Raw genomic sequence first — 22,219 nt, forward strand, 5'->3', positions numbered from 1 at the left:
TATCAGCCATTATGTACCCAAGAGCCATATGGGAAGGAAAAGCGTTGCTAGAATTATAATGTATTTGGAGAATGAAAGGCCTGGAGCAATGAAGAATACAAGATAAGGCAGCATAAGATTTATGATGTCATTGTGGTTTAGGATTCACAGAAAGGTTGAGTATGGCCAAAGCTCATATTTCCTGGTTCTCCTCACAAGAGGTTAATTTGACAGACACTCCCTGAATTCCTAGGGTCCAGATGAAAGCCCATGATAAATTGAGGATTTCCAGACATCCTGTGAAGCACCTGGATACTAACCTTGTTCTTGCAGAGATCAGAGAAGACTTCAGTCTGAATTCTGATATTTTCCTCCCTTACTTATGATACTTGATAAGAACATAGAATACCTACTGCTCTGTAGCAAATTAACTTTTTCCCAGAGCCATGTTGTAAACTGGAGAACAAGAAGCAGCAACATAGAAACAAGGGAACACCAAGGGAGACACAGCTGCATCCATGGACTTAGCAACTGTCTTCTCCCTCCCCCTCCTTAACTCCAATACCCAAAGTCTGAGTTTCTAAAAAATAATGTGCCGATCTGGACAAATATTGTTACTACTTTAACAGTATTTTCTCCTTTCCTTTGATTTTCAGCATTTTGAATATAACATATGGTTATTTTTGCTTATTTTGATTTGGTATTTATCCCACTTGGAGTTCACTGAGCTTCTTGATCTATAAAGTTATGTCTTTCACCAAACTGGGCAAATTTTGACCATTATTTCTTAAAATATTGTTTTTCTCCTCCATTATCTCTCTCCTCTTTTTTTGGCACCTCACTTTTGTTAGACATTTGATACTGTGTTTGTTCACACATCACCAATTTTCTTTTGAGGGGGGATTATTTTGTTGTTGGCTATTTTTTTAATTTTTTTAATTTATTTTGAAAGAGAGAGGATGAGTGAAGGCAGAGGCAGAGGGAGAGAGAGAATCTCAAGCAGACTACATGTGGAGCATAGAACCCAATGTGGGGCTTGATCTCATGACCATGAGATCATGACCTGAGCCAAAATCGACTCAGATGCTTAACAGACTGAGCCACCCAGGCACCCCTGTTTTGTTTTGTTTTTGCTCCTTATTCAGATTGGATATGTCCTATTTCTCTGTCTTTAACTTTACCGACACCATCTCCAATTTGTTAAGTCTCACCAGTAGACTATTTTCTTCAAAAAATGTGTATTATGTTGTGTCTGATACATACAAAGAATATATGTCATAAATAACATTAAAGTACTAATGCACACGAACAAAGTGAACATCATGAACTGACCACTCAAGAATTAGAACACTACTAAGGCTGTTGCCTCGAATTCTGTGCTCCTTTCTTTCCCAGCATCCCTGCCCAAGAGGCAACTCTTATCCTTAACTGTGTGCTGATGGTTATATAACATTATTTTCAGTGCATCTTTATCACATATATGTTCTCCAAACAGTATATTCTTGGCTTCTCCTTGTTTTTGAACTTTATAAAAATGGTTACAAATTCTAGGTAATCTATGATTTTAATTTTTCACTCAAAGATTCATCCATTGTCTTGTGTGCAGCTCTAGTTTATTCATTTCTCTTGATATAATATCCTATTGTAAGACAAAAAGTCAATTAATTGTGATGGACATTTAGACCATCTCTAGTTATGTAGTTTTGGGGGGTAGGTATTATAGTTTTTTGAAGTATAATTGAAGCACAATGTTACATTAGTTTCAGGTGTATGACGTGATTCAATAACTCTATATACTATGCTTATACTATGCTGTGCTCACCACAAGTGTAACTACCATCTGTCATCATACAACACTCTAAGAATTTATTCTCAACATCTGTAAATTTCATTGAGAACATATTGCTCTTATGGCCCTATAACTCATCATCTGCCTTCAGGGAGGATACAGTCCATTTAGACAAACAAGTTTTAACCATAACAGATAAGCAGCAGCATGCAACAACATAAATAACTATTGACTAAGTTATATGATAATAACTACTGAGCAGGAAGAGGTCTTAAAAGGCTAAGACACTTCAGGAAGTCTTCCAAGAGGGAGTAAAAATTGAGTTGAAGGAGAACCTTGAAGGAGAAAGAAAGAAAGAAAGAAAGAAAGAAAGAAAGAAAGAAAGAAAGAAAGAAAGAAAGATTTTTTTAAAATGAAAGAATTTTGGGAATAAGGAAATAAATATGTGAACAAAAATAACAGGTTGATTTAGAGACAATAAGTAGACCAGTTTGGCTAAAACAGAGAGTTCAAATAGAGAAATAATGAGCTATTATGTTGGACCAGATGGTAGACGACCAGGACTCCAAAGCAAAGTTATTTGGATTCCAATCTCTTATGAGTAGTAGAACTAAAATCCATTAAATGGGTTACATGGTGAGCTCAGGACAAGATATAATGGAAATAACCTCTGGTTCTACATGACAACTGTGAAATACCAAGAATAACCTTTGGTTGAGGGTGTGGTCTGTACCTGAAGCACGTAGACTTCCTTAACGTCAAGTTTCGGTGGAAGAGGTGGTCTTAGGAAGCATATGGGAACCAGTGTGAAACTACCAAGAAAGCAACTTCCTTTCCCTCACCCTCATTCTCTTAAGTCTACTTTTATCATGTTTCTAGAAAGTAGGAAAAAGATGATCCTTCCCAAAAAGGGCAGGTTGGAAATGAGGTAAGGAGATAATAAAAGCATAAGCTCCATAAGATCAAAGTTTTACACCTCCATGAGGTTCAATAGCCAAAGGCTTACACAGTGTCTGGCAACTAGTGGAGTATGGGCATCTATATGAAGATGAACGGACTAGACCATACAAGCTAATTGCACGTTATTCTTTATGCTGTCTTCCCCACTCCTCTCTTTTTTCATCTGGCTATTCAAAAATATTTTAGCCTATGAGTTTAGGCTTAAAGCATTAATTAAAAGTGAGCCATGGTGGTGAGAGTAGAAATTAGTGATAAATTCTCAAGGAGACAATAAATCTCCAGAGTCAACAATTTTGTCAAACATGGAGTCTGGGTTTGCTTGCATTAAGGAAGCTGAAAAAATCCCTTAATGGGTGATTCATATTTGGTTTAGTTTATATTTACACCAACCCTGTGAATGTGGTATCATCCTTTGCACAATAAAGATAAGGAGAATGAGACCGGGGAGGTTAAATACCTCACCCAAAAATACACAGCTAGGAGCAAGAGCCAGGATCTAAAACCAGATACCTTTCAACTAGCCTACCAGTTAGAACTAAGAGACTTGAGCTCACAGGTTTGGCACAGAGTCCTGTCAATGATGGAGTCTTCCAATGAAGGGAAATTCACCCTAGAGAGGGATGGAAGGAGAAATGGGCTAATGACAGAGCTCCACAATGGGGTAGACTTGGAGTTAAGGATGAGACTAATAATATCAAAATGCTTCTTCTTGAAACAATCCACAATCAAAAATATCAAAAAGTAGAGTCTGGCTAAACAAATAAAATTTAGGTCAAATCTTCTAGAATCATCTCAATTACCAGAACTTACTATAGGCAAAACTAAGACTATAAAGAGATCCTCCACTGTCATGATAATAAAATTACCATGTCCACCCTCTTGGAAATTCTACATTTCCTATTATTTCTTTCTCCCCTTCCCCATTACTCCAAATTAAAACTAAGTTAAGGCTAAAACTCAGTTTTAGAAAAATCACTGAAAACCCAGAACTCATCTCCCCTTGATTTATCTGACTGAAATAGATCCATTGAGGGACCAGACAACTGAATTTGGTCCTAGTTTCCTCTTAGTTAATTAACTCATTCAATAGAATTTATTGAAGACTTACTATATCCCAAACAGTTTTTATAGGTATGCAGGACAGAAGACATAATCCTTACCCTCTAGGAGCTCATAGTACAATTACATTATCTAAAAAAGTGACTTACATGTCCTCAGGCTCAATTTGTTCTTCTGTTAATCAGACAGAACAATTCTCCACCTTTTTTGAAAAACTAAATATTCCCATCGGGGTCAAGACAACCTGTACTGCATTGCAGAATGAAAAGTAACCTATGAGGAAATTATTTTTACCTTTTATACACTGCTTCATTTAATAGTCAATAAGCTAAACCTAAATTCTGTGATGAATTAGGCAATTTTCTGCCAAATGCTCTGCATTCCTGTGGGACGACTAGCAGAGTAATATGAAATCACCCCCTCTTCTTAAGGATTGGGGAAGTAGAAGTACAAGAAGTGGTATTATCCTGCAGATTCAGTAAGGAGGACAGTGTTTAAAATTACATTTGTCTGTCAGTAACAGGGACCCAGAAAACAGTAATCCAAATAAAGTAGAAATTTATTTCTCTGTCATGTAAGAGAAGTTGGAGATAGATAAGTCCAAGAGTGATATATATAGTAGTTCTGAAGTCGTCTGGATGGAATCAAGCTCCTTCTTACTTATAGTTCCTCTAAAACCCTGGATATAGTCTTTGTCCACTTGGTCTAAGACAGTTGTCATGATTCCAGCCATCACATTCATTTCCAAGTAGGGTAGACAAAGAGAGTTGGAAAAGCATGCCTCTACATAACCAATCCACTTGCCTCCCATTGGCGAAAACAGAGATGGCCATTCTTAGCTGCAAGATGCCAGGAAACGTAGTCTTTAGTCAGGGGACAATGTCCCTAGCTAAAAGTCAAATTTACTTTGAGAAATTAAGTAAATTAGAGGGACAATTAAAACAAATATTTGGAAGGTAACTAGCAGTCTCTACTGCAGGGAGCATCAGAAAGACCATTAATAAATATTCATTGACATTTCCTTCAGGCAGGCTTCCTTTCCTGAGAGTTACCATCTTCTGCCTAGGATAAACCCAATTCCTAGCCAGTGGTTTTCAGATGTTAGCAGGCATCTGAGTCACGTGGAAGACTTATTAAGACACAGGCTGCTGAGACCCAGCCCCAGAATTTCTTATTCAGTAAGTCTGAAGTGGGGCCAGATAATTTGCATTTTAATAAGTTCCCAGGTGATGCTGATGCTGCTGGTCTGGTAACCATGCTTGAGAATTACCACTCTAGGCAAATGTACAAATCGGAAACAAATGGAAAAAGGGGGAAAGCAAGAAATAATGAATATTAATTATGGAGTAAGCAATAGAGAGGAGAAGTGATAAATAATAAGAACAGTAAGCCATGAAGATGGGAACACTATGCGTCAGCACCTCTAACCCACCTACTGAGCCTCAGAAGGGATCTAGTGTTCCAGGACACTCAAGCACATAACATAACCTAGATGCTGTTGCTCAAGAGATCCTGGGCATAATTGTGCCTTGACCTGTTCAACCTGTCTATTAAGCAGAGGCCACACTTTATTGCCCCAAATTGTTGAAATCTGATTTCTTCCTTATTTCTGATACATCATCTTCAGTCCCATTGGAATTGTGGGCCTATGACCTTCCTGGGATGTTTGACTCAAGTCTCTCCTGGAAGGGTAGAATGCTAACACTGAAACAATCATCATCAGCTTCCCCCCTCCCAGAGTATCATGAAACCAGTCACCTGGGAGCTCCTACTTTCCTTGTCATCTCTTCAGAGCCTCCTAAATGTGACCATTTCCATTTGAGGGGCTGCCAGGGATACTAAGTCAGAAATTTCTAGCTCCTCATCAGGAAGGACAACAACATTCTCTGGTTGGGTGGGGCATCTTACACCATCACTGGGGATTTGTTTTTCTACTTGTTTTGCATATTTTCTTCCCCAGAACATAATTTTACTCATGGCTACGTACACATACATTTGATGAGACCTTACTTTGCACATGCTATTTGCATGCTCCCATTATTCATATATCCTCTCTTCTCCAGCCAGTGTGAGCACCTGAAGCCTCAGCATAGTGCCTGACATATAGGCAATCTGTTAAGCATTGAATGTTTGACACAGAGCCTGGGTTTTTCTGCATGCTGTTTGTCAATGGGGCTTTTAGATTCTCGGCTAGCTGCCCTGTTAGAAGCTCCAGGCTATACTTCCACATTTGGGCACAACCAGTCTGTGGTCTCATTCACCCCCCTCCCTCATCTGAGAAAAGATAGTACTCAAAACACTGGACATAGAGGCGCCTGGGTGGCTCAGTCAGTTAAGGATCCAACTCTTGGTTTCAGCTCAGGTCATGATCTCAGGATCATGATATAGAGCCCGACGACAGGCTTTGTGTTCAGTGGAGAGTCTGCTTGAGATTCTCTCTCCCTCTCCCTCTGCCATTCCCACTTGTGCGTTCTCTCTCTCTGTCTCTAAAATAAATAAATAAATCTTAAAACAAACAAAGAAACAAAACCCTGGACAAACAACTTCTGAAAGAGTGCCAGACCCTAATGCAGGCCTTTGACAAGGACAGACAGAAATAAAAAGGGCAGAATGTAAATCCCTAAAGATTTTCTGTGCAGGAGAGATAACAAGTGCCTGCCTGCTACCAAAGGGACCCCAAAGGTAGCAGCAGCAATCCAAGGATTAATCCTGACCCATGGGGTTAGTGAGTGTTCCGTGAGAAGTTGGTTTACCCGGTGTTCTGTGTATGTGTATGTGTATGTATCTCTGCGTGTGTGTATGTGTTGCAAATAGAATATAGAATTAGATTCACCAACTTGATTCCCTCTGTGACTGATCTTGCTATGAATCATCAGCTCCCTCACAGTGCCACCATGTTGAAAACCCCCTTAGAAATGATTTATTGAGAGATCTTTGAGTGAGGTATAGGAAATCAGGAAAGGATTAATACTCTAAAAAAGTTACTTTTTCCTTATTCTTCTCTGTTACTCTACTTGGCATGAGAAACCTGAAGCTCAGCCAGAAAGCTAAAACATATGAGGTTTTAAAGTCACCCATACCTCAGGTACCAGGCTGTCTATGGAAAATAAAATTGATCTGTTGGAAAGACATGATGGGGCCTAGGAAGATAGTTCCCTGAGCTCTGTTCATCTGCCCTAATCAGCTGCGTTTTTTTTCAGTCTCATTTAACTTTTCTTGCCACAGGGAAAAATGAGTGAGAACAATAAAAAGCAAAGGAATGATGAAGGGATAGAAGAAATTAAGGGGCTCCTGAGTGAATAGGTAATTTGATTCACTGTTTACATTGCTGGTGGAGATATTTAGACAGTTGACCTGTGGATGACCCTTTAAATTGAGATTTCAGAGAAAATTTTAAAACCAAATAAACTTGAGAGTAATGAAGACTATTTTGTAGACTCTAAACTAATCCAGGTGGTTAGACTAGGAAGGGTTGGGCAGGGGGTCATTACTGGGGAGGAATCTGAAAAGACAGTTTTCTTTTACCTGCTCAAAAGCTATTTGTCACGAGGAACCAAGAATTTATTGCAGCCTATTATGTGCAAAGAGTTAGGTTGGGCAATTAAAATAAAGCTGGGAGAAGGTATAGAGCATCCAGGAAAATATTATGTCTTTGTATATTCCAGGCACACACAATAATAATAATGTAAAATGTTAGAGGGGGAGAAATAAACACAAGATGTGGTATTCAAGAAAGATTTCACATAGTAGGTGAGACTCTGTTAGGGTCTTATGTGATATGTGAAACTCGAATAGGCAGAAGGGAGGTGGTTGTTATTCCAGGAAAAGGAAAAGGCATGAGATTAGGTAAGAGAAGAGAGAAGGCACTAGAGATTACTGTGTTAATAGCTGCTTAGCAAAGTAATGAGCAGAATCCCATGGAGAATTTTTGGCAAAGATGGTAATGTAAATGAAGGTTCACAAAACCCCCTCCTATATACTGCCCCAAAAAAAGCCAAAAAGAAGCAAAGTAGGGAAAAATACTTTATTAACTGCTGCACTGAGGAAATGATCCCTACTTTATATTACGAAGCCCTGAGAAATATGTGTTAGATACAATCTGGTCCAAATTGAGATGAGTCATTAGAGGCTGACAACCCACCCCCACTTCCCAAGAGAGCTATGAAGTGTTGTGGAAAGATGAAGAAATTCTATATAATAATTTTTTAAAGACTCTAATCCCCAATTTATTAAAACGAAGATTGAACTAACTAGCCATAGGCAAAAAAAGAAAAAAAAAAGTAAACACCCTGCTCTGATTATCTTTTCTGACTGAGGTCAAATGTACCCTGTAAACCCAACAGTTAGGTTAGAAGATTGCAGTCATGCCACATGTTTTTCTCTCTAACATGATTCCTAGGCTAATTCTGCAACATAGACAAACCTTCCTAATATGGAGACACAGAGTTTGAAACAGAAACTGCCCTGGGACAGTTGTTTGGCTACTACAGACTAAATTTGCACACCAAGCTCTTTAGCTGCCCATGGTCTGATCTCCTCTCCCACAGACTACTGAACAGCTGAACCTAACATTTCAATCCATCATATAGGACTTCAGACAAAATTTAAAGGGAAGGTCAAAGTGCAGTACAAGTAAACTGAAAATGGAAACAAGAAAAACTCATGTCACTTGGGCAAATAGCAAGGCCAAAAAGAGTTTTGTGATGTTAACAAATGACAACCAGGAAAGTAAATCAAATGAGCAAACACATGTAAGACCCATGTAAAAATCCTGCAATGATAAATGCACATCCCCAAAATGAAAATGAATAGAAGTCATAAACTTTAAATGAAATATATCCTCCAGAATGAAATTTAATAAAAAGATGTAAGAAAAATATAGACTGCATCACATGTTCAAGGAAATTAAACTATGTAACAAATTAAAAGAGAGGGATAATCAGCAGCCTGAGTTTTTTAAAGAGAGAGTTACTAGAAATAATAACATAGAATATGATAATACTATTGCATTTACATGGCATAAGATCCAGGAAAGGTAAGAATTAATAAAACAGCAATGGAATCAGAGATATGGAAGGTAAGCCTGCTAAAACAAATGAATAAAAACAAAAAACCACCTAAACTATAGAGGAAAATCATAAAACACTAAAAAAAAAACAGTAATATATATGGAGAATAGACAGAAAATAATCATGCAAGTGATAAATGAGCTTGAAGAAGAAATGGGACAAAGACATAACAGAAGAAAACATTCCTGGAGTTCATGAAGATTTCAATCTACAGACTGAAAGAATTTACCACAATTTATTGAAATTATCAGTAAGCTTCAAGACATAGCCTAAAGAATCTTTCGCATTTCAAAAATAAATAAAGGAATGCTACAAGGAGCCAGGCAAAAATAACTTACAAAGGAAAACAATCAGACTGACCTCAAAGCAAAACCTCAAAAACAAAATATTCCAGAAGGAGATGGCACAATACCTGTAGAGTTTTAAAGGGGTGGGAGAATGGAAACCAAGAATTTTTACATGTAGCCAAATTTCTATTCATGTGTTTTGACAAAAACTCAGAGACTAAAGTATAGCATAGCACTTCCTGAAAAAGCTTCTTGAGGATAGAATCTAACCAACTAAGAGATTAATCAAAATCAAGAGGTCATGAATAAAGAATATTTGGGAAAAGCTAATGTTGGACACCTAACATATGGAAACACAGAGTTAGGCCCAAGTAATTTTGCTAAGTCTGTTGAAGGAAAAGATCATAGGTATCTAATTCTTCAAAGACAAGATATGCAGTAGAGAAAATAAGAACTAGAATATAATTTAATAATTTAATGTAGTAATAATAATTTTACTAAGAGAACCACACAGGAATATAACAACAAAACCCAGGCAGTGAAGTCTAAATGACCAAATTTCTATATCTTTAATAGGAAAACAAATCAATGTTATTTACTTTCTTAATTTCATTAAGTGATAATTATAAGTTTTGGCACATTAGTTAAACACAGCATATATTCCCAACCAGAAGAAACAGCATACAGTTCTCAAAAAAATGACCCAACAAGGATCATGAACATATGGCAAAAGATATACACACAAGTGCAAACCATGGGCAACAGGAAAAAATATTTTTTAAATAGAAAGGATGGAAAGAAGGAAGGAAGAAAGAAGAGAAGAAAGAAAGAAATAGCATAACATAAAAAAGAAAAACTATAACAAACAGAAACATGAGATAACATAATAATTTCATATATGTATTTTATAATCCTAAATGTAAACTGATAACTTACCTATTTAAGGAAAAACTCCCAGATTGGGGTTAAAAAAAACATAACTTCAGTCCACAAAAAAACATACCTAGAAACCAGGTACTCATTAACGCCAAAACTAAAATGATGTGCAAATACATAGCTGATAAGTGAAAAGTGAAATAAAACCATGTACAACTAAAACAAAAGAAGCCAGAGGTTCAAGAGTTATGTCTTGCAAAGTAGAATTCAAAATTCAAGGATTAAATAGGACAAAAAGAGTCCTATTTTAATGATGAAGACATAACACGCAATAAATGTGTATCAATCTGTGTATCAGTCAACCTGTATGCATCAAGAGAATAAAATTAAGCTACATAAAATAAAAATCTGTTTAAAATGCAATGAAAATTTTACTGAAACTCACTGGGAGTAGGACACATTAACACTGTTTCATGTCAAATATGAAAAGCCTTCAAAGTTTTCAATAGAATATGCCTATTCTGAATGATATAATCAATAAAGTTATGTATATTATTTCAAATTCTATGTATCAAACTTCACATCTAATAATAAAATATATCCACCTTTTATGTGAAATGCTACATTTTTTTAAAAAGTTGATCATATAAAATGTGAAGAAAATTTAAGTAAATGCCAAAGAACTCCACACTCTCTTTGACCACAAGGCTCTAAGAAGAGAAATAAATAACAGGAGTACAAATAATTCACAAATTGAAATATTTTAACTCCAATAAAAATCTCAGGTCAAAGAGAATGTCAACATCTTAATTAGAACATTAAACAACTTCACATTCAAACTTAGTAAATGCACACAAAATTGTACTCAAAGGAAGATTTATAGCCTGAAACAACATCATCACTTAACAAAACCAATATAAATAATTAGTATTTTATTCAAAAAGTTGGAAGAATGAGTAAACAAATCCCAAGGAAATATATGAAATAAATTCACATGGATAAAACCAAAACTCAATGAATTAGGGCTTTGTAAAATCTATACAGCAAAATAGATGGATCTACTAACTTGTCTATCAAGAAATAAAAAAAGAAAACACATGTATACAATAGCAGAGAAGATAAAGGGGGTATATTCACAGATTTCATGGAAATTAGAAGACTTTTTTAAAAACCTTTCATTTGATATTACACTAGTAAAATTGAAAAATGGATGAAAATAAAGATTTTACTGAAAAATGTAAATTACACAAATTAGCTCAAAACGTAAGAACATTTAAATTGATTAATAACCACTGGGGAGAAAAATCAAAAGTACTGAAAAAACAAAAATAACACACACACACGCCCTAAAAAAAAGACTGAGCTCAGATGGTTCCAAATGTGATTCATAGGAGCTCAGTAGTTTTTGAATGAAATAACTAATTCTGAAAAAAAAATGAGGATTCTTTCTAATGTTTTCCTGAGGCTGTAGCCCTGGGAATAGCCTGGACTCATGGCCAGCTAAATCAGAAATAAATTTTAAAACCTTTATTTTTCTAGGCAGCATCAGGAGCCATGAGAAGGTGGACAGTTAAATAAAACATCAGTTCACACCTATTAAAAGCAGTAGAGGCAGGTTCCATGCCAAATTGGCTTGGAGAAATAAGGTGGCAGGTATGCTTTTAATGAAGATCATTTCTCCACCTTCCTGTTTTAATTTGATTTCCCTGGCAGAGTTGTGCTTCTCCGGCTTGGAGGAAATCTGCTTAACTACCACCATCTCACTCGGGAGCCAGACAGAACTGGATTCCTTCAACCCTGTTGCAGTTTGGCTTTTGACTTCCACGGGATAACAGCGTTGTCTCCACCAAAGCTTTGGAGAGCGTCCAGCAGGAAAGGAGACCCTGCCGCATTTGGCCAGGACAAGCCACACAATGTCAGTGGCAGAAGCTTTGCCCACTTTGAGCTAAATTATGAACTAAATTCCTCTTCCCAGATTTGTGGCAGCTATATAGACTCTCTTTGTAAACCCAAAGTGCCCTTCGAACCAGGGGCACAGCTAAGGCCTACAGCCTCTTTAGTTTAGAGCAGGTTGGGTTGCATTCTTAGCCTCTAGGGCTCTCCACATATAACCACGGTTTCGTTATAGATTACATGAAAATTTCACATCCACTTCATTGCTTTCCAAGTAGGTTCAAATGTATATCAGCTTGCAGATTGTCCCACAAGGCTATCAGCCTGCATTTTGTCCCACAAGGCTTTAATCCAGGCAGACAATGTTTGCTAGGCATGTCTATGTTTGTTTTCTATTGCTGTTGTAGCAAATTGCCACACACTTAATGACTTAAAACAACACAATTTTTTTTTTTATCTTACACTTCAGGAGGTCAGAAGTCCAAAATGGACCTTATGGACTGAAACTAAGGTGTTAGCAGAGGTGCATTCCTTCCGGGTCTAGAAAATCTGTTTCCTTGCCTTTCCTACCTGTTAGAGGCACCTGTATCCCTGGCTCCTAGCCTTTTACCTCCATCTTTAAAGCTCTTCACTTCTACTTCTTTGTCACATCTTCTCTCCTGACTTCATCCCCTTGCCTCCCTCTTAGAAAGAAGCCCACACAGAGAAGCCAGGATAATCTCACCATCTCTAGATCTTTAACATAATCATATCCACAAAGACCTTCTGCCATGTGAGGTAATATACCCAGCAGTTCCAGGGAAGAGGACAAGGACATCCGAGGCGGCCACCCTTCTGTCTACTGCAATGTCCTCAGTTGGTAGCCCCCTTGGCCAATATAATCCAACCAGGTAATGCTGCCACAAAGTTGTCTGTGATGAAGATCCAGGGAAAGAACAAGAGGTGGAGCAAATACTAAGATGTCAGTGAAGAGAGAGGACGTCTTGTGTGGAAGTGCTGAGATGAGCCATCACCGGAAGAAGGGCAGTGAACTGAACTGAAGGATGATGGAGAAGTTTGCTTCCTTGGGTCCCAGATTGAGTTTGATGGGCAGTAAGTCCGTTAAGGTTATGAAATGCCAGTACTTCCATTGCAGTCTTTGGAGAAGCATCCCCAGCCATACAAACAACAAATAAATGGCTCTTGAGAGAGAAAGAAGTCAGAGTTTATCTTTGGAGCCACCCCCTTTACTCCCATCTACACCCTTCCCCAACCCCCAGAGAAATCAGTCTTTATCCCTCAGAATACACTGGAGATGACTGGGTCAGGATATCACCCAGTCCTTCCTTCTGGAAGAAGCCTCATCAATTCCTCTAATCCACAGGAAGAGGACGTGTTCTAATTTCCTCAGTTAAAACTCAGAATCCCTTTCTTGCTGAAGCAATGTTCATAATGAATGTAAGTTACACATGGAAAGGACTTGACTGGAAAGGACTTCAGAAAGCATCCAGTCCAACCTTCCTCAAAAAGCCAGCTGGTAGGGCAAGGCTGGATGCTCCCAGCTACACCAAAGTGCACGAAACCCCTATTCTGCCTTATTCTCCTGGGTTTTTAAAAAAATATTTATTTTTAGCCTAGTTCAAGGCCATTTGAAATCTACCAATCATTCAACAAATATTTACTGGGCCAAGCACACTCTTATTCACAACTTTAAGAGGACATGGCCAAGAAGAATGCATTTCTCCCACTAATAAATTCAGGCAGGCTGAGCAAGTCCCTTAGTGAGTTGCCCTTCCCCCCATGCCCCAGTCTCACTGATGTGCTGTTACACTGCTCCTCCTAATTGCTAATTGAGATTGACAGTTCTCTCCTCGGTCATCATTTGATGACCCATGAAATTCTATATCCCATGAAATCTTCTTTCTCCATATTTGCTTACCAACGCCTACATTCATTCAATCCTCAATCCCAGCTTTGAAGTTTTTCATATCTAAGCTCAGAGTTCAGAATGAGAATGGGCAATGAAAACTAATGTATACCTGAACTACAGCCTTCTCACTATCAAGGACTCACATGCCATAAGACCAAGAACCATGCTACTGCATATACAGAGGAGAAAAAGTCCAGCATGAGCTCATGCTTGGAGAATGTTTCCATGGCTTCATGGAGCTTATAGTCCAGTTTAAGAGGTACAAATTACATAATCATGCAAATTAATACATATGGTAATTCGATATTTTCATAAGTGCTATGAATAAAACATGTGGTATGAGGTAGAAGAATAGGCAGGCACCATGGTTTTTATTGGAGTATCCGGAATGGCCACACTGATAGTTGAGAAATGAATGTTGAATAGGGCTTGACCAAAAACCAACTGAGAGGAGAGGAGCATTCCTGAAAGAAGAAGTCAGTGCATATGTGAGGATCATATGGTAGGAAAGAGCTTAGGTGTTTAAAGACCTGAACAAGGACCATTGTGATCCCAGTAATGCATCTGTCAACCCTCTCATATTTCCTCTCAGAAGAGAGTTCATTTATGTTTCTCATCCCCATAGGAAAGACTGTTCTCTGCAGAGTTCCAAATAAACAGACTGTTTGTATAAGCATATAACCATTCCTTTTTCATAATCTGCTTTCCTGGTTCATAAGCTCCATGGTCCCACGTGAACTTGCCTTCAGAGGCGAAAGGCTCTTATCCATTAGCATGAAAGACAGAAAACCACCATCAGTCCTCGTCCAGATCAAAATTTCACCCCACTGCACTAGGGAATGAAACACCAGCCCTCACTCAGATGGGGGTTTGCATCACTCTTCCCCTGGATGGTCCCCTTTATTATCTGAAGGTTAGGAACTGTGGGACAGAGCACACGGGGAGAACTGATTCAAGGGCAGAGTTAGCCAAAGCCAAGATAGGTAAGCCTCTAGGATAGAAAGTGGAGGAGAAGGGGAAAAAAAGCTATTATCAGTTATGTGTAAGTCTCTTTCCACCTGTTTACCTCCTGGACAATTAAATCCTAGAGAGCTTGCATGTCCACTTTGATCCTCGTATGGAGATCAAAGGGCCTAACAGTGGGAGTGAATAGGTAACTTATTCAAGTTCTCAGTTTGTAAATGATTATGATTTTGAACCCAGCCCTGTTTCCAAAGTTTTGGCTCTTTCCATCACATTAAATACAGTGGATCCCATCCACACCAACTCATTATGCCCAAATCAGACTCGTTTCTGCTCCCTGACAGTTCCTGGCATGGATACTCTCTTAAGGTGGGGACAGCATATCAGGAAAGATGCTTCTGGGCTTTGGGAGGTTTATGCATCAGAGAGCTGTCAGGACTGGATGTTTAGGGAAAATTTTCCAACTTAATGTGGGGTTTCGCTGATGAACATCCAGTGACTCTGACACTTGAAGATAGGGGATGGAAGTTGTCAGACAGCAATCAAGGTCACTGGCTGAGCAGGCAAGCTCCACTTCCCACAGGAACAAGGGTTCAGTCATTTTGTCAACACACAGTGATGGTCCTATGTTCAGCAGGGCTCTGGGGTGAGGTGCACCTGCAGACACTCCCTAGACCTTCACTCCAGTGGACAAGATGCTCCCAGAGAAACACGAGGTCTGGCTTTCACTGGCTACAGAGAAAAGGATTTGTTATATACAGCCTCGGGCAGGGCTGCATGGGCAGTGACCTGGGACCAACTGGGACCGACATCTGTATTTAAAATCAGGCATGTCCTTTTTGTTTCCTCATGCATAGGGCTCTATTTTCTAATCCAGGTGCTGCTGCTCAGATATTGTGAGGGATACCCCTCAGCAAAGAACAAAAGAGTTGCACGCAGCAAAGGTACCTGCCCAGGAATGTGGAAAGAGGGCAAACCAAGAGTAGCACAGAGCTGGATCCATTATCCCCATTCTGAAATGGTTGGGAAATCCTGAAGACTCCTCAGAGGATGAAGGCCATTTCATGTCAAATCTCTTCCTCTTCTCATCCTCCAAATTTGAAGAATAGATGTCCATTCTATCAAGGCACTTTGTTTATACTTCGGAACATTCTGTGATGGTGGAGATGTTCCACACCTGCGCTGTCACGTATGGCAGCCACTTAGCCACACATGGCGCTTGAACACTTGAAATGCAACTAATGTGACTGAGGGGATGATTTTTTAATTTTGTTTCATTTTAATTAATTGAAATATAAATGCGAATAACCACATATGGTGAGTGGCCACTGTCCTGCACAGCACACTTCTAGATATCCAAGGTGCATAAGAACAGCCACCATGATTTCTTCCTTCTTCCATTCCCAGTGCTATCACACTGCCTGGTGCATATTTTGCACTAAATCAATATTTCCTATTTGACTGAATGAAGAGAGGAAAAAAAGGAAGAATTAAACGATCCCACTGTGCTAACATGGAAAGGGGCAACAATTCCTTGCTAGCATTCTGTCTTTACCTCTCACTAGTTGTGTGAATTTTAGCAAGCTATCATTTAAAAACAGCAAAATAATAATAATAATTGCTGACATATATTAAATGCTCATTTTGTGAAATCCTTTATGAATGTTAGTTTGTTTAATGGAATAAGCCCATTTTTCAGTTGAGGAAATCGAGACTAATGAGAGGTTAAGTCAGTGGTTTCAAATGAAAGTCATGACCCATCACTAGGAATGAAGTCAATGACATTGATTCCACCAGCCTAAATGCATACAGCATCTATATACATATATACACATGCATGTATATATACTCGTACACATACACATATATATGTGTATTAAGCACATACATGGTATGTTTATATATGTACGTGTGTATGCATATTCAAAAGTGTTTGAGGGTAGCCTGGGTGGCCCAGTCGGTTAAGCATCTGACTCTTGGTTTCAGCTCAGGTCATGATCTCAGGGTGGGGAGATCGAGCCCCGCATCAGGCTCCAAGCTCAGTGTAGAGTCTCTTTAAGATTCTCTCTCCCTCAGTCCCTGCCCCCCTCTAAAATAAATAAATAAATCTTAAAAAAAAGTGTTGAAAGCTGCTAGATTAAGTACCTTTATCAAGGCTATTCAACTAACTAATGGTGATTTGGGATTTGCACCCAGTCTATCTGATTCCAAGTCTTATACCTTAACTGATATACACTACATCTTCCTCTGGTATGTAAGAAATGTGTCTAAATTTTAAACAACTGACTTACACATAAATCTAAGAACCTCACCCATCCATTAGGTATAGAATATGTACGTGTGTACACACGTACACTTGCTTTGAGTAATGCCTAATATCTTTTAGATTTAGTCTATTGTTTCTGGCTGTGCACCAAGGAAAATTGATCCTAATTTAAATATCTCTAAATCATGCTAAAGGATTCCACTTTGGCAGATATTGCTAGGGCTCAGCATTATATGTATTTCTCTCTTTCCTACTGGGTATAGCACTGGGCTACATTTCCCATTTGCCTTAAAGTTAAGTGAGGCCATGTGCTTGAATTCTGGCCTATGGGGTGTAGGTAAAAGTGATGTACACCATCTCTAGTACTGACCTCTACAACCTCCCATGTAGTCCTCTAGACTTTCCTTTCAATCATCAACAGGCTGGATGCATCGAATGGAGCAGAGGATTCTGAAGCCTAAGGGGAAGGCAGAGTCACAGGATAGAAGGAGTTGCAGCCACCTGCCTTCTCTCCCCATCCTGCTTCAGACTGTGACATGAGAAAGAAATATTCTGTTCTATTATGCCAACAGAAATTTGTTGTTTGTTACAGCAGTTATCCTGTCCTGATTAATATACCACTTTAGTTGGCAGGACGCAAAAAAGAAAACAAATCTGGGATGTGTCCTTTGGCTCCCATGCCATCTCCACTGTCATGCTGCATAAAGGAAGGTGATGGAACCAACCATGAGCTCCTGGGGTCACAGTGGGTGAGACATCTATATCCCATGGCTTATCCCAATTGTGTGGGTATCAGAAGAGGAGGACAATGGGTATTCAGTCATTTTAATAACATGAACTTCAATCTGTACAGCGCTTTGTAATTTCAAAAAGGGCTTTCTCAATACATGATTTTATGTGATTAAATTGAATAGGGATGAGAATCCCCATTTTACTGAAAAGAATCTGAGGATCAAATATAGTGATACTTACTTGTAATCTCACACACACATTAAAAGCAAGGATATGATGCTCCATTGCCTCTTGGAACAGAAGATCATAAATCATTTAGCAATGTGGCTCAAGAAGGAGCAGACATGCCACGCAACAAGGACTGATGGTGTGAGGTGGGGATAATGCAAGAAGCAAAGATGGTCTAGTGGGCTGAGTGGTGGCCCCACAGCTTCCTCATCCTTGGAACCTGAGAATATTTCCTTATATGGCAAAAGCTGTGATTACATTAAGGATCTTTAGAGGAGAAGCATTTCCTGTTTTGGGGGAGAATGGACCCTACATGCGATCAGAGGTATCCTCACAGGTGAGAGGCAGAGGGAGTTCTGAGACGGATGCACAGAGGAGAGGGTGAAGATGGAGCAAAGAGGGATGCTGCACAAGCTAAGGACTGCCGGCGGCCACCAGGAGCCAGAAGAGGCAAGGAAGAACTTCTCCCCTAGAGCATCTGGAGGAAGTACGGCCTACCGACACCCTGGTTTCAGATTTCTGACCTCTAGAACTGCAAAAGAATAAATTTCTATTTAGGCTTTAAGCCACCAAGCTTGTAGTAAATTTTACAGCGGCTCTGGGGAAGTCATAGAGATGGGTTATATTACTATGTGAGTCACATACTAGAAGTCTACAGAGAGGGAAGCCCTGGATGTTCTAATCCTTGCCGGAATCCAGAATGTGGATTTCGTGAGAGCATCCGATATGCAAGACCAAAAGATGTTAGATTTAAGCTAATTGGCTCAGAAAATAATTCCAAATTGTGTTGTACTTTGACATTAGAATGAAAGCAGAGCATGGGAACTAAAATTTGGGGTACTTTGGAAGCTGAGACAGTTCATAGACCAGTGAATAACTAGTTATAAACATAATGTAATTATGATCTCTACACCCCCCTTCGAAGGTACACCCCCTTTGATATCCTCTCCTGTAGCCAGGGGAGAAATCCAGGGGCTAGGGGTAAGTCAGATGAGTGGCAAATGATTTTAAAATGTAATTCCAGGGGTACCAGGGTGGCTCAGTTGGTTAAGTGTCTGCCTTCGGGTCAGGTCATGATCTCGGGGTTCTGGGATCAAGCCCCACGTCGGGCTCCCTGCTGAACAGGGAGTCTGCTTCTCTTTCTCCCTCTGCCCCACCACCCCCCACTTGTGCTTTCTCATTCTCTCTTTCTTTCTCAAATAAATAAATAAAATCCTTTAAAAAAGTAAATAAATGTTATTCAAGGTTGTGTCTGTGTGTCTGTACGTGTGTACATGCATGTATTCCTTTTGCAGAAAGGGGTGGCCGAGGCAGTATCTGGAACAGGGACATGGTTAACCCTCCAGGGCCTATGGGGCAGAGGTGGGGGGAGGAGCATCTACCACAAAGGACAATCCAGTGGGATTGGGCCTTCCAACTTCTCTCCCCAGAAAACAACATAAAAAAGGCAGTTACAGTAAAGTTACAATAAAGTAAAGTATTTATTAAAACCCATCACATTCCTCCACACCCTTTGGGAAGTATAGTGGAAAAAGAATAAGTATTGTAATCAGACAAATGAAGTCCCCACTCCAATACTTCACTCTGTGACTTAATCTCTGTGAGCCCAACTCTTCTCCTCTATAGGAAGGGCCAGTTTCTACATCACAGTTTCAGAACTAAATAAATGATGTATATAATTCATTTCATATATACACTCAATCAACATTAGATCCCCTGGAAAGTAATATTAGCTTCGATGTAATGTGGAACCCAAGTAATATCTGAGATGGACTTCTATAAATGGGGACCTCAGAGGTGACCTCACTCTTCTTAATCAGCGGTGATTACCTCCTTCAAAGTTTTAGCTCCTTGTTCCAAATCTAAACTGATCCTTTCACCTCCCAAGCCAGACCTCCTAGAACAGATGTTCTCACTGCCGAGAAAACTCGGATTTAAAACTGGACTTTCTATTTCTTCATTTGATGTCTTCATTAAGTCTTACATTTGCAGAGACCCCACTGATCATTTATGGCCATTTCCTCTTATTACCAGGGGTTGCCACAGGGCAGTGGAAGCCTCCTGTTCAGGGACCATTAGCAAATCAGGAGCAAAAAAAGTGAGAGAACTCAGCACCCAGAATTCACCCTGTGGTGGTTCCCAGCCTCACCCCTCCACACTCCCCTGGCGGCCCAGGGAACCAACAAAGGCCTCAGACCTCAGCTCTCTGCCACAGATACAAAAACACAACAAAGTCACCAGCTTTTCCTACTGTCCCTTTGCATCTCATCAGGTCAGTGAAAAGCAAAGCCAGTATAAACAATTGCTTCTTTTAATTTTAATATTGTCAATTGTAATAAACTCAACTTAGTTTTACTAGCAAACTGTTTCCTGTTTGTTCAGGGGGATTAGGCTGTAGTCTTCGAATCCTGCCGTCACCAGATATTTGGTTTTGGAATCAGACCGCAGCCTCCCACGATACTCAGGAATTCTGCTGCCTGCTATGGATCTGGAGCTGGGGCTGAGCCTGTGCGGCTATTGGGTTCATCTGCCGCTAGTGACTCGACGCAATATGTAAACAAAAGGGGAAATACTTTCTGAGGCATTGGAAGCACTTGATGACAGCAGATAAAATGGTCGCAGCAAGTTTGTTGACTCTTTCCATTACTTAAATAGTGGCCGGTTATCTTTGCATAAACATGAACAGGAGACGTCAGTGTTACGCAAGCAGTAGAGATGAATAAAATTTTATTAAATTGCGGGCCGCCTGGGTGGCTCAGTCAATTAAGCATCAGACTCTTGATTTCCACTCAGGTCATGATCTCGGGGTTCTGGGATCCAGCCCCGAATCTGGTTCTGTGTTCAGCGGTGAGTTGGCTTGAGATTCTCTCTCTCCCTCTCCCTCTGCTCATCCCCACCCCTCTGCTCATCCCCACCCCTCCCACTCTCTCTCTCTCTCTTTCTCTCTCAAATAAATAAATAAAATCTTTTAAAAAAAATTTTCTTTAAGTTGGGGCTGAGCATTGGGTGACTCTGGACAGCTGAGAATCAGGTGAAGGTAGCCAAACCCCAAGGAAGGTGCGTCTTGTCTCCAAGGGGAGCTCCTGAGCAGAGAGTGCTCTCTGGGCTCGCAGCCTTCTTGGATTGGCAGCCATTAATGAGTGTCCTGGCATGTCTGGGTCAGAATGGCAGCAGGACCAGAACCATTGCCCCCAACACTTGTCATTTCCAGGTTGGGACAAAGAATGAAGTATAGTGGAATCTGAACTTACACTGCAAAGCCACAAGCTTCCTAAATATCTGAAACCCGAGAAAGAGTAGTAGGAATAGGTTGGCTGGTAGGACTTCCCAGTTTCCTGAAGTGAATTTCTGACCATGCTTCTAGGCTGGAGAGTCTCAAAGATGTCATCTGAAATGAAGATGTCGACAAACTCTTCACTACATCTGGCAGTTTATGATTAGATCCTGCTAGTTTCTCCACTCTGCTCTCCCTACTCCCAGTTCCAGTGCAGAACCCACTGGAGGGCTCTCCGCCCCTGTAGCCACCAGGCTCCCTCTTCTGGAGGGTCTTCAGTAGCTGGCCTCTTTGCCAGAGCATCTTTCTCCTGAGTAATTCCTATTCATTCCAGTTTCGGGGCTTTCCTTCTCCCACTCCTTGCACTGCCCAAGTCCGAGAGAAGTGCTATTCCATCAGCAGGACCTTGATATCCTTTGTGTGCTGCTTACTTGTCAAGAAACCCCTGATTCCAGTCTGAGTTCCCTAAAGGGGGGCATGTCCACCTCATCCATCTCTATAGCTCTGGCACTTCACGAGACTTAAGACACATGCCAATCTGCAGTCTGAGTGGAGAGTGGGAAAATTCTGCGTGTAAGTAGATATTTGTTTGAACCCAGTGGTGGGGAGAGAGGGCTTAGTGGGGAAAATAAGGACTCCAATCAAACTGCTGATGGTTTTCTTTCCAGAGCACAAGCCATTTGTCCCTGTATCAGTAGGCATTTGAACATTTTAGATATAAAAACCAAAGCAGCTCTCTGGTTGGCTGTAACTACCCTTAAAAAAATGAGACTTGGTCAGTATGCCTTCTTCAATATAACTTCTAAAACACTTAGGTGTTCCCAACACATCTGTCTGGGCTCAGAGTATCCCTTGCAATATACTGCTGCACCTCCCTCTATGCTTGGGTCATTTCTTCTGTCCGGTTAGCTTGATTCACTCATTAGGCTCACGTC

The 22,219-nt window shown here is 39.9% G+C and overlaps 1 long non-coding RNA gene across 2 annotated transcripts in view; it reads right to left on the minus strand.

Annotated features, from left to right (window-relative positions):
* The window catches only part of LOC141374397 (uncharacterized), a 122,991-nt gene that overhangs the window by 11,389 nt on the left and 89,383 nt on the right, over positions 1 to 22,219 (minus strand). Inside the window, exon 4 of one of the 2 annotated variants that reach the window (XR_012381231.1) lies at positions 17,417 to 17,507. The exons of the other annotated variant lie outside the window; for it this stretch is intronic. This is a non-coding gene — a long non-coding RNA (uncharacterized lncRNA). Of the gene's footprint in view, positions 1 to 17,416; positions 17,508 to 22,219 lie in introns of those variants that run through there. 2 annotated transcript variants of the gene reach the window in all.

This window comes from Callorhinus ursinus, unplaced genomic scaffold (genome assembly GCF_003265705.2).
Source record: "Callorhinus ursinus isolate GAN/ISIS: 27379988/994484 unplaced genomic scaffold, GSC_fseal_2.0 scaffold17, whole genome shotgun sequence".
Lineage (NCBI taxonomy): Eukaryota > Metazoa > Chordata > Mammalia > Carnivora > Otariidae > Callorhinus > Callorhinus ursinus.